Below are 13,133 nucleotides of genomic sequence, written 5' to 3' on the forward strand. Positions count from 1 at the left end.
TCACAGCACTCCCACTGACTTTCTTATACACAGGGTTCCTCAGGATTCTTAGTAAAACCAAACTCTTTGATTGTACTATCGAATCTAAGGTTCCAACTCCTAGATGCCTACTTTAGACCATAAATAGATCTCTGAAGTTTGCATACCATATGCTCACTTCCGATAGATGTAAACCATTCAGGTTGAAACATGTAAATCTCTTCCTTAATATCCTCATTTAGAAAGGTTGTCTTCACATCCATCTGCCATATCTCATAGTCATACAATGCAGCTATGGCTAGCAAAATCCTTATGGACTTGAACATTGCAACTGGAGAAAAGGTTTCCTCAAAGTCAACTCCTTGTCTTTGAGTATATCCTTTTGCCACCAATCGCGCCTTGAAGGTTAATACCTTCCCATCCGCCCCAAGTTTCCTCTTGTAAATCCATTTACACCCTATGGGAACAATTCCCTCAGGTGGATCCACGAGATTCCACACTTGGTTCGAATGCATGGAATTCATCTTAGATTCCATTGCTTCAAGCCACTTGGATGAATCGGCATCAGATAATGCTTCCTTGAAGGTCCTTGGATAACATCCATGGTTAGGCTCATCATGGCCCTCTTCAAGAAGCAGACCATACCTCATAAGTGGTCTCGAGACTCTCTCGGATCTTCTAGGAGCTTGTATCTCCTCTCTTGGCTCTTCGGGTGTGGGTTCTATAATTGTGGGTGTCTCTCGAACCTCTTCGAGTTCTATCATCTCCCCTTTTCTATCCAATAGAAATTCCTTTTCCAAAAAGGTTGCATTCCTAGAAACAAACACTTTTGTTTCTTGGGGATGATAGAAGTACTACCCAATCGAATTCTTTGGATATCCCACAAAGTAACATAAAATGGATCGAATATCCAATTTATCTCCCACTACCTGCTTCACATAAGCAGGGCACCCCCATATTCTAAGATAAGAATATTTGGGTGGCTTACCCATCCATATCTCATATGGTGTCTTGTCAACTGCCTTTGTATGGACATTGTTTCATAACAGTGCCGCTATCTCAAGCGCATATCCCCAAAAGGATGGCGGCAACTCCGTGAACCCCATCATAGACCGAACCATGTCCATCAAAGTCCGGTTACGACGCTCCGAAACACCATTCAACTGTGGTGTAGTGGGCGGAGTCCACTGCGAGAGAATCCCATTCTCCCTAAGATACTCTTGGAACACGGCACTCAAGTACTCACCACCTCGATCCGATCGAAGTGTCTTGATGCTTCGTCCCAACTGTTTCTCTACTTCACTTCTGAATTCTTTGAACCTTTCAAAGGCTTCAGACTTGTATTTCATCAAATACACATACCCATACCTCGAAAAGTCATCGGTAAAGGTGATGAAGTAGGCATGTCCATGCTTAGTGGTGATGCTAAGCGGACCGCACACATCGGTATGGATCAAATCCAATAACCCTTTGGCTCGCTCCACATGGCCCTTAAAGGGAATTTTGGTCATCTTTCCTTTCAGACAGGATTCACAAGTCGTGAGAGCATTAATATCAGACATATCAAACATGCCCACTCCCACTAGCTTGTTCATCCTTCTTAGGGAAATATGTCCTAATCGAGCATGCCATAATTGTGCCGAATTTAGAGTATCTTGTTTTCGCTTGTTTGTTGTTGTTATTGCTTGGACATTGTTAAGTGGAATATCTTTCAATTTTAAGGTGTAGAGATCATTTTCAAATTCTCCAGTACCAATTAAACATTCATTCTTGTAAATATTGCAAAAACCTTTGCTAAATAAACAAGAAAATCCATATTTATCAAGCATAGAAATGGAAATAATGTTTTTTACCAAGTCTGGTACAAACAAAACATCTCTTAACATTAACTAAAAATCATTGTTCAAATACAAGCAAACATCTCCTACGGCCTTAGCAGCAACCCTTGCTCCATTGCCCATCCTCAAGAAGGTCTCACCTTCCCTGAGCCTCCTACTTCTTCCCATCGCCTGTAAATCATTACAGAGATGTGAGCCACAGCCGGTATCCAATACCCAAGAAGTAGAGTTAATTGAAATGTTTACATCAATGTAGAACATACCATTTCCAGAACCTTTCTGGGCAAGATATTCCCTGCAATTACGCCTCCAATGTCCAGGCTTCTTGCAGTGATGACAGATGTCAACAGTCTTGTCAGCCTTAACTGGTGCGGCTGCCACAGCGGGAATCAGAGTCTGCCTCTTCAAGGGCACGTTCTTCTTGGGACATTGGAAAGAACGCTTCTTTCCCTTCCCAGGTGGACCGGTCTTCGTACCAGATGAAGAGCCCACATAAAGAACCGGCTTCTCTTTCTTGATAGTGGACTCAAAAGTCACAAGCATATTCACCAACTCCTCAAGGGTCGGCTCCATCTTGTTCATGTTGAAGTTCACCACAAAAGGATCAAATGAGCTAGGCAATGACAACAACAACACATCGGTGGTCAGCTCCGAAGGCAACATCAAATCCATGCCAACGAGCTTGTCCACGAGCCCAATCATCTTTAGGCCATGCTCATGGACCGAGGCCCCATCTCGCATGTGCAAAGTGATTAGCTCCTTGACGGTAGCATGCCTAAAAGGCCGAGTCTGCTCACCAAAGAGCTCCTTGAGGTGCAAATGAATGTCAGCAGCACTCTTTGCATCCTCAAAACACCTCTGCAGCTCATCATTCATAGAAGCCTGCATATAACACCTGGCCTTCAAGTCATGGTCACACCATTCCTTGTAGGTCTGCAATTCCTCAGGAGTGCAGCTAGTCGGAGCCTCAACAAGGGGCGACTCAGTCAGTGTATATGCAATCTTTTCCGAGTTCAAGACGATCTTTAGGTTTCTTAGCCAAGTGAGGTAATTAGGTCCGGTTAATACGTGTTTGTCGAGTATTGTAGATAGCGGATATCAAATCAAAGACATTGTCAAAAATTGTACTGAAAAATAAAACAGATAAATGTTAATGACTATTTTAAAATATTTAGTAAGATATAAAGTATGGACTTTTACTTTATAAATTTTTGCTCCCACTGTTTTGACATTTTCACTACCCTCTAGTGAAAACGGGAAACTCCTTTCCTCAGTAGGTACGCAAGGTCCAATTAGCGAATTATGATCCCGAATAATATCAGCCAATCACAATTCCTAAAAGGTAGTTTCCAATTGCATCACCATGCAACCCTTTACGTAAACTTTTGTCTCACGTTTGATTAGGACCCAATAATATGATGTCGTTCATCTTCACGTGTCAAGCCTTACCCATCGATGTTGAACCTAAATGGACGGTCGCCATGAGTTCCCCCAATAGTATGAGCCGAAATCATGGGATTTCCACGTAGTTCACATCACCATGTCAATGGATGTCACAGCTTTCCGGCACCCAGGGCCCCCCCAATAATATGAGCCGAGCCCCGAACACGGGTAGCGTTCATCATGCACCCATTGTCGATGGAAGACATGGAAATTATAAACAAATTTATAATTCTCCTTTTCGGGCTTGATATTAATTTTGAATCTTATTCAAAATGAGGGTTTTTAATTTTGAAAGGTTTCATCATTAATTTTATTTAAAAGCTTGCCATGTTTGATCGTATGTTTGCCGGATTCATGCAACTTTGTTATTATCATAATAATAACGCACATACTCATTATTTATAACATATAATGCATATATTATAAACAGTAAACAAAACAAGGATGATCAATCGCCCCAAAACTAATGGCCCGTGTGAGCTAAACACGGGCCTAGGTCCAATCCTAGGGAAATGCAAGGGATGCAAATGCAACTATTACATTAGCTTCCAATATTTACATGTCTTCGATCTTCATAATCATCATTGCCACCATCTTCCAATCTTGATCATCCACTATACTAATATTACAAATAAATATCCATGGCAAATAGGGATACATCTCATGGGGGTGGGAACAGGCCATAAACCAAGCCCACTTTATAAATTGATAATTATTACAATTATTCAACACAAAATATCCTAGCATACATGTGAAGAGCCTAAAACTCCTTTCTTGAAAATTTGCGGAAAATTAAAAATTTTCTTTTTAAAAGAACTTAAATGGCCTCATTCATAAAATCACTGGTGAATCAAGTTCAATATTTCAAAATATTGCAGCGGAAGAAAATTAAACTTTTGCCAACAACAACGATTTAAAAATATCCAACGACTGATAAAATTGTTTGCGGAAAAAAATAACAACTGCTGCTCTGAGGTCCTCGGGTGCCACTACTGCCGACCTAAGCTGGCTCACTGGTCCCCGCCCTCGGCCCTGGCCTCATCAGTACCTACAACAATCAAGTCTAGTGAGCCTAAAGACTCAGCATGCATAAATCGCAGGTAACAAGTAAAAATCTGAATTTAAAATATGCATGTGATAAAATATCCTGTCCTGAGGCATACTGAAAATAATCTGTACTGAGCAATTATAATACGTGCATAACTGAACTGGAAGTCACTGTAAAAATATTTGCTCCTTGGAGCCTGTACTGAAATATCTGATAAAATTTTCTGTTGAGATTATGTTTTACGCCTGTGGCCACTGCACTAAGCTGAACTGATCGGTAACTGGCTACCGGGGAGGCTAAAACTGAACTGAACTGGCCGGTCACTGGCGACCGGGTGGTACCATACTGAACTGATCGGTCACTGGCGACCGTATAAAATAACACTCCCACATAGTGAATGAACCACAAGCCATATCGCATAAATCTCAAAAATAATCATTTTCTATTTAATGCACGTAAAATAATTAACTGGCTTAATGAAAATTCCTGTAATTTTACCAACTGGATTGGATTGGATCGTTCCCAGGCTCGCTGCAACCTAACTGTGCCATGAAAATATGCAATAGCTTAAACATGACTAACTATGCAATTTACGTTCAAAAGATGCGACTATGACGCCTAATGACTTCGCATTTAATCATGACTCCGAGCCAACCTGAACCGACACTGAAACGACGTATAGTCATGATTAAAGTACGCTGAAAAATCATAAAATAATGTTCCTAAAATGATAGGGTCGAAATCTAGGTGGAATGGAGGCCAAAACACGAAACGCTCTTTCGAGAGTCAATTTGGCACATTGCACCGTAAATTCTCGTACGACCTCAAAAATGATCCAAATGACAAACGGTCGAAAACATGACCTTCCTAACTCAATGAGGCACTGTCCAGTCCAAGGCCATGGGCTAAAAGCCAACCAAGAACTCAAACGACGCTTCTGAACAGCAGCATACTTGCTGTCAAAAAAATACAGCAGCTGCGCACTACAAGACTTGCATTGGTTTCGAGACTATCGGCCATTAGGGGCGTGAACCACCGACCAGAGACTCTTACCAACATCCCAAGGAATGATTTGAACCATGGCTAAGGGCCCTAGGCCAGCCACAATCCGCATCACACCAAATCTTAACCGAAGGGTCCAACCGAGAGCAACGTGCATGCGTGTGTAGTGTTTATGCTATGATCGATGTCTTGCGTCGTTCCAGTGGCCATTTGATTGACCATGGCACGATCTAGACATCTAGGAGCATGATATGAACCGTGGCTAAGGGCCATAGGCCAACCAAGATCCACACCAAGCCACAAAAGAAACGAACCATATGCTGAAAAATGGAAGGGCCGAATGGGGAAAGGGGCTGTTCTTGTTGATTATTTAAAAACCGATGAGCCATGGACCAAGCCACCAAAAGGGCGACTTAGTCACGTCTTAGACATGCTAGGGAAGTGATCCAACCATGGCTAAAGGCCCTTGGGGCAGCCAAGATCAGATCCACAACCCTTGACACAAAACTGAAATTTCGAATCACATTTCTGCACTTATGGGGAACTTGCTGTCATTTCGGTTTTCCAGCAAGTATGGGGCTGGTTTGAATGGACCAACATGGTCCTAATGCATCCTACTACATGTATACAAGCCGCCTTGGGAGCCTGAAGTCGATCCAATACCTGAAACCATCAAAACTCAGAAAAACGTGAAGCTTGTCAAGGGAAGTCGAAAATTCTGCATGTGTGCTCCAAAATATTTTGACATGGATCTCGATTTTTACTTGAATAAACATGATCATGTACTGAAAAATAAATGATAATATGACTTGATTGAGGTTTGAAAGAAATCTAGACATGCCTGGTTTCGTTTCGAAAGAAAACGAACGAAACGACGACGACGCGGCACGGAGGAGGTGGAGCGCTTCTCTTTTCTACCTTACCTTGCTCTCGATTTTTCTCTCTTCTTTTTGGCTAGGTACCTCACGATTTTTCTACTGAAAATGAGTGTGAATTCACTCTGAATTTTCGAAAAGGAGAGGGGGGGGGGAAAATGGTTATGAGGGGTGAGGAGAAGGGTGCACAATATAAGGATCATATCAAGACCAAGTCCACTCCCCTTTTGAATTTGAATTTTGAATTGATATCAAATGAGTTGGTGGATGCTTCTAGGAGGTGGTGGCCGAAATTTAGCTTGATTCTAGACTAGGATATGTCCATTTATTTAATTAAATTGTGCTCCCAAAAATCCTAGAATTATCCTACTAATTACATGCAAAGAATTGGTCAAAGTTGGTGAGTTGGAAAATGAATCTTCTAGCACTAAGGGTGGCCGAAAAATGCATGATAAAATAAAGGGAAATTTTGATTATCTAGTCAACTAATAATCCTTGAAAGCCTTACTAATCCTTTAAATAATTTAGTGAGCTAACCCCTTAATTTAATAACTTAAATGAGTTCATTTCTTAATCACCTCAAATAATTAAATTAAATCTTCAAACCTTCCTTTCTAACTTAAATGAACTTAGTTACTAGCTAAATTAACTTCTGGAAATATTTCTCGAATCTTAAATTCTATCTCAAAACTCCAGCTCCGGTCCGGCCTCACTGAAAATGCTGAAATGCTAAAAATCATATTACTGAACTGAAATAATAAATAATTAACTTCAAATAAATGCATTTAAAATAATCATGCAATGAAGTCAATTAAATTTAAAAATCTAGAATTATGCATGGCTTATACGTCTACTGATTTACGGGTTCTACAATACACCTAGCAAATTGGGCTTGGGCTTTTGATCATCCTTCATGCATAATATCACATATCATACCCCATCAATTAATTATCACAATAATTAATTGATCCAAAATTATATATCTTGATCCAATCACTAACCGCCACGATTATAAACTAAATTAACAAAGTATACAAACACATTTGTCTCCTTTCCAATTAATTTATTTATAACCGAATTTCTTGTAAATCACAATTTACTATAAATAATTAAAGTCCAACTTCAATTATTTATTTTATGAGAAAATATTTACAACTTTTGTAAATTTAAACTTAAGGGCCCAAAAATCATTTTTCACCAAAAAACATTTTGGCCCATTTAAATTTCACAAATATGTTAGCCATCCAATGGCCCAACAACTCAAGGCCCATGACACTTTGATATTTCAAAACACCTTTTGAAAACCCTAGTCGTCATCGCCGTCGCCGGAGCTCCGTAGTCGGATTCCGGCCAACATGAAATTTTTTTTTTCAAAGGGGCTTTTCGGGCAGCCCCTTGGGCTGCCCTTGCTTCCAGTTTTGGGCAGCAACTTGCTGCCCAAAAATCGCCCAAATATGCCTTGATTTTTGTTGCAAAAATTTCATCTCATGCGGTTAGAAATCGACCTCAATATAATATTATGTATATGCTACAAAAACTAGTACCCTTAGCTCATGATATCACTTGAAAGAGATCGATTTTAGGTGCTCGAAAGGCAACGGAAGCAACAAAATTTTCGAAAATCATATTTTCTAGCATAAAATTTCGAGCACCACATGTACTAGTGTGTAGCAAATACAAAAATACAACTATGACATTCATAGGGTGTTGAGAAATCTTTACCTATCAATCACAATGGATTGATGATGGCTCCAACTAAGGTGTAAACACCTTAGCTCTTGATGAGATGACCTTCTACAAGCTCTCCTCCTTTCCTTCAAAAATTAGGCCCACCACTTGCTAACTAGAACCTTCTTACTTTGCACTAGAAAAATAAGAAGATTTTTCTTTGAGAAGAGAATTGTTTCTCCAACAATTGAAGAACAAAGTTTTAGAGAAAAATTGAGGGAGAAAACTAGATGATGTTTCGGCCAAGGTGAGGTAAATTGGGAGAGGGATGAGTTGCCTAGGTTTTGGAAAAAGGTAAAGCAAAAAAGTTGCATGCCATGCAATTTTGTAATAAAAAGTATTCCCCAACTCTTCACCTCCCAAGCATGCAATGCGACTTGGGCTTGTAACTATTACAAGCCCCATGGACTTTATTTAAATGTCTCAAACACATTTGAGTCCATTTAAAGTTTACTTGATTTTACTCAAGCCCACTAGTTTAATAATTATTTCTAATTGGGCTCTACAAGGCCCAATGTTATTTAATTAATTCAACACTTGAATTAATTTAATTATTTGGACTCTACTAGGCCCACTAGTTTTAATTAATTCAAAACTTGAATTAATTTAATTTAGTCCATAATAATGTTTATGAAAATCACAATTTTCAAATACATCATTTATTTGGCCAACTTTTAATTTAGGAACACATTCATAAATTAAAATTACATTTCCCTCATAGAAGTCATACTTCTATTTTTGCTTACGCTTATAAACTCATTTATAAGCCGTTCAACACATTGAATTATTTTACTTCTCAACGGGATCTAGAAAGCTAGTACTTGTGTGGCCATCAATGGTTCATTGATACAACTAGCCGTAGGTTCACATCTCCATGTGATTCGGACTAAACATGTCCTTATACGAGCATACCCCAATTGCTCCATTCTTACTTATCAACACCTTGATAACAAGAATTTCAGAACTCAAGTCTGATAGTACCCAACCAATCATGTTAAACGCCTAGCAGCATCGCTTACATGATTCCCTAGGTATCAAATGATAGTGCCTGCAAGAACCATTCAGTTATGGTTAGCGTACAGTACGGTCCCTTCAACTCATATATCCTGACCGATTCGACAACCATTGGTATATCGAGAGTTGTCAATGAATCGACACTATGTGTCATGTCGTAGTTGCATCGATGGTGTAATCAATGAAACCCCTTTCATAATTACCACCATATTCTGATCAGAAATTTCATACTACACATACATGAAAACACATAGGATATCCATACCCGAAGGTAAGCGGTGAATCCCCGACTACAATGCATCGACTCCTATATGTTTCGACAGAACACCCAACCTTGCCACCTGATGACCCCATGAGAGTCGGTAAACAAGTCAAAGTGTAATTCTAGCACATAGAGTCTCAATGTTGTCCCGGGTCATAAGGACTAATGCTGTACAACCATAAACTAGGACTTTTCCACTCGATAAGTGAGAAACACTTGGAAAGTCCTTTTTGGAGGGTTGTTCAGTGCACTCTACAAGGAGCACCTATCTACATGCTCGGACATCACAATGTCCCCTACCAATGAAACATGGTACTCACATTGCAGATACTAGTCTCGAACTCGAGCGGCCTATATCCTTCTTAGCGGCGGCTGAATCGACTAGGAACTGTTTAGAATATACAGTATTACAAATATGAGTTCCATGATAATCATCATATGAGCATCTCATATTCTTTCTACTATTTGTATATTCAAGGGTTTTATCTATGCAACTAGCAGGGTATACAAATAAAGAAGTGCCAAAATAATAAATTCAAATATTGTTAAAATAAATACTGTTCATACATAGATTTTAAACATGAACCCTCGGCCAACACTTGGCTCGATGGGCACCTACTCTAACAACAAGGGTTTCATTCGCCCTAGTTGTTCTCCGTGAGGCGCACCGGTATTGTTTGTTAAAAAGAAGGATGGTACTATGTGACTCTGTATTGATTATCGAGAGCTGAATATAGTCACTATCAAGAATAAATATCCCATATCAAGAATAAATATCCCCTACTAAGAATTGAAGACTTATTTAATCAGTTGCAAGGAGCATCCATATTATCAAAGATAGATCTTTGTTCTGGATATCAGTAGTTGAAATTAAAAGAGTCTGATGTTCATAAGACTGCTTTTAGGACTCGTTATGGGCACTATGAGTTTATGGTCATGCCATTTGGGTTGACCAATGCGCCAGCGATCTTCATGGATCTCATGAATTGCGTATTTTAGCTGTATCTGGATCAGTTTATTATAGTCTTCATCGACGATATTTTGATCTATTCGAAGAGTAAAGAGGAGCAAAGTCGGCATTTGAGGATAGCACTGCAAGTACTGCAAGATAGGAAATTATATGCAAAGTTCAGCAAGTGTGAGTTTTGGTTTGATAGAGTGGCGTTCTTAGGCCACATCATTTCTAGTGGTGGAGTGGAGGTTGATCCGAGTAAAGTTGAGGCAATGAAAGAATGGCCAGTACCGAAGAGTGTAACAGAGATCCGAAGTTTCTTGGGACTAGCTGGCTATTACTGAAAGTTTATTCAGGGATTCTCATCTATTGTTGTACCCATGACCGCCTTGACAAAGAAGAATGCAAATTTCGTATGGGGATCCGAGTCCCAAGACACTTTTGACAAGTTGAAGCAAGCTTTGATTTCAGCGCCATTGTTATCTATGCCATCGGGGCAAGGAGAGTATGTTCTGTATACCGACGCTTCGAAACTTGGCTTGGGCGCAATTCTGATGCAAAATGATCGAGTTATAGTCTATGCATCAAGATAGTTGAAAGTTCTCGAGAAAAAATACCCCACTAATGATCTTGAGCTTGCAGCGGTAGTTTTTGCACTGAAGATTTGGAGACATTACTTATATGGGGAGACAAGATTTTCATCAACCATAAAAGTTTAAAATATTTTTTCACCCAAAAAGAATTGAATATGAGACATCGATGATGGTTTGAATTAGTGAAAGACTACGACTGTGACATTAACTACCATCCGGGAAAAGCTAATGTAGTGGCAGACGCATTGAGTCGAAATGCAGCAGATATTACTCAATTATCACTTCAAAGACCACTGCAGTCCGAGATTCAGCGGTTCGAGCTCAGACTATATGCTAGGGGCGAGGCCCCTAATCTTGCCACCATGACAGTACAGTCGACTTTGAGAGATAGGATCTATGAGGGACAGTCTACTGACGAGCAATTGCAAAAGTGGAGATTGAGAGATTAAGCCAAGGGACGGAAATTGTGTTCTAAGGTGGATGCTATAGTACGTTATCGAGATCGACTATGAGTTCCTAGTTACGACTCTTTGAGGGAGCTCATTATGAAGGAAGCTCATGACACGCCATATTCCATTCACCCTGGAAGCACGGAGATGTACAAAGATCTGCAATTGTTATATTGGTGGCCGGACATGAAGCGCGATATCCTGTGATTTGTGATTTAGTATTTGACATGTTAACAAGTAAAAGCAGAGCATCATAGGCCAGCGAGAAAGCTTAAGCCACTTCCTATTCCCGAGTGGAAATGGGAAAATAGGGCTATTAAAGGTTTAATGCTATATGGGTGATAGTGGATCATCTTACGAAATCAGCGCATTCTCTACCTATCAAGAAAACATTCACCATGACACAGTATGCTGAGTTTTAAATTCGAGAGATAATTCATCTGCATGAGATTACCGTATCTATTGTTTCTGACAGAGATCCGAGATTTACGCCATATTTTTGGAAGAGTCTGGATGCAGCAATGGGGAATAAATTATTATTCAGCACCAAATTCCATCCTCAAACCGATGTTCAGTCAGAGAGAGTTATTAAAATTTTGGAGGATCTACTTCGAGCTTGTGTGATCGATTTCCAAGGAAGTTGGGAATTGAAATTACCTCTAGTGGAGTTCACCTACAATAATAGCTATCAATCATCTATAGGGATGGCTCCTTATGAGGCACTGGAAGGAAATTTAGATCACCTATTCATTGGGACGAGGTTTGTGAAAGAGGAGAGTTTGGTCCGGACTTGGTCAAGCAAACAGCGGAGATAGCAGTCAAAATTCAAGATATAATGGAGACTACACAAAGCCGACAGAAAAGTTATGCTGACAAGCGACGAAGAGACCTAAAGTTTGCTGTGGGAGATCACGTATTTGTGAAAATATCACCTAGAAGGGTGTTATACGATTTGGCAAGAAAGACAAACTTAGTCCAAGATTCATAGGTCCGTTTTAGATTTTGGAAATGATTGGAACACTAGCCTATTGGGTGGCACTGCCACTAATGCTTTCTGGAGTACACAATGTGTTTCATATCTCGATGCTGCGAAAGTACATGTCGAGCCCTTCACATCTTGGCCATCCGATTCAACTTTTGAACAATGGTTGAGATCATAACCCTTCTCCTATATAAGATAACATACCTTCTTCATTTGTCACGTTTACAAATTTGAAATTTCTCCCCCACTCTCGCTCAGCTCTCTGACATGCGGCGCTTCATCATTCTGGCGATTTCCAGTCAAAAAACCCTCCTTTACATCATTCTCGTAAGTTCTCCTTCATTTCTTTTCTTCAAAACATGTCCAACTCCACTTCTTCTACTTCTGGAGCGAAAGCGCGAGGCTTGCCTAGCTACGAGTCCACCGCTATGCGCTCTAATTCACCCCCTTCTCCTCTCCAAAAATGATTTTTTAACGAGCTTTCTACAAAACCCCAAACCAAACAATCAAAACCTTCTTCTTTCGGCCCTTCCTGAGCTCTAAAAAAGGGCATGGGCAAAGGCAAAGGAAAAGCTCGGGCTTCTTCCACTACTCAATATGAGACCCCGGGAACTCCCTCGTTTGCTTCAATGAGCTGCACTTTGCGCTCAGGAGCGGATGAGGAGCTTAGGACTCTCGGTTCTATTCCTTCTTCTTTTCAAATTTTAATTCCTGGTCCCTCTGACATGACCGATAATCCTCCTTCTGGCTTTACTACTTTTTTCCGTGACCAAGTTAGAAATTGAAACACCCCCACTCCCATGACATTTTAATTAAGTAAATAACATACGCGGAAGCCTTTCATTTAAAAAGGGAAAGAACTAAATAGCATTTACATTATAACCATTTCCTAAAACTATCAACATTACTAGTCATAACATATTATATATACATAATCAAAAGCCAAAACAAATCCTTCCCCTCATTCA

Source organism: Primulina tabacum, chromosome 12, assembly GCF_025594145.1.
Source record: "Primulina tabacum isolate GXHZ01 chromosome 12, ASM2559414v2, whole genome shotgun sequence".
NCBI lineage: Eukaryota > Viridiplantae > Streptophyta > Magnoliopsida > Lamiales > Gesneriaceae > Primulina > Primulina tabacum.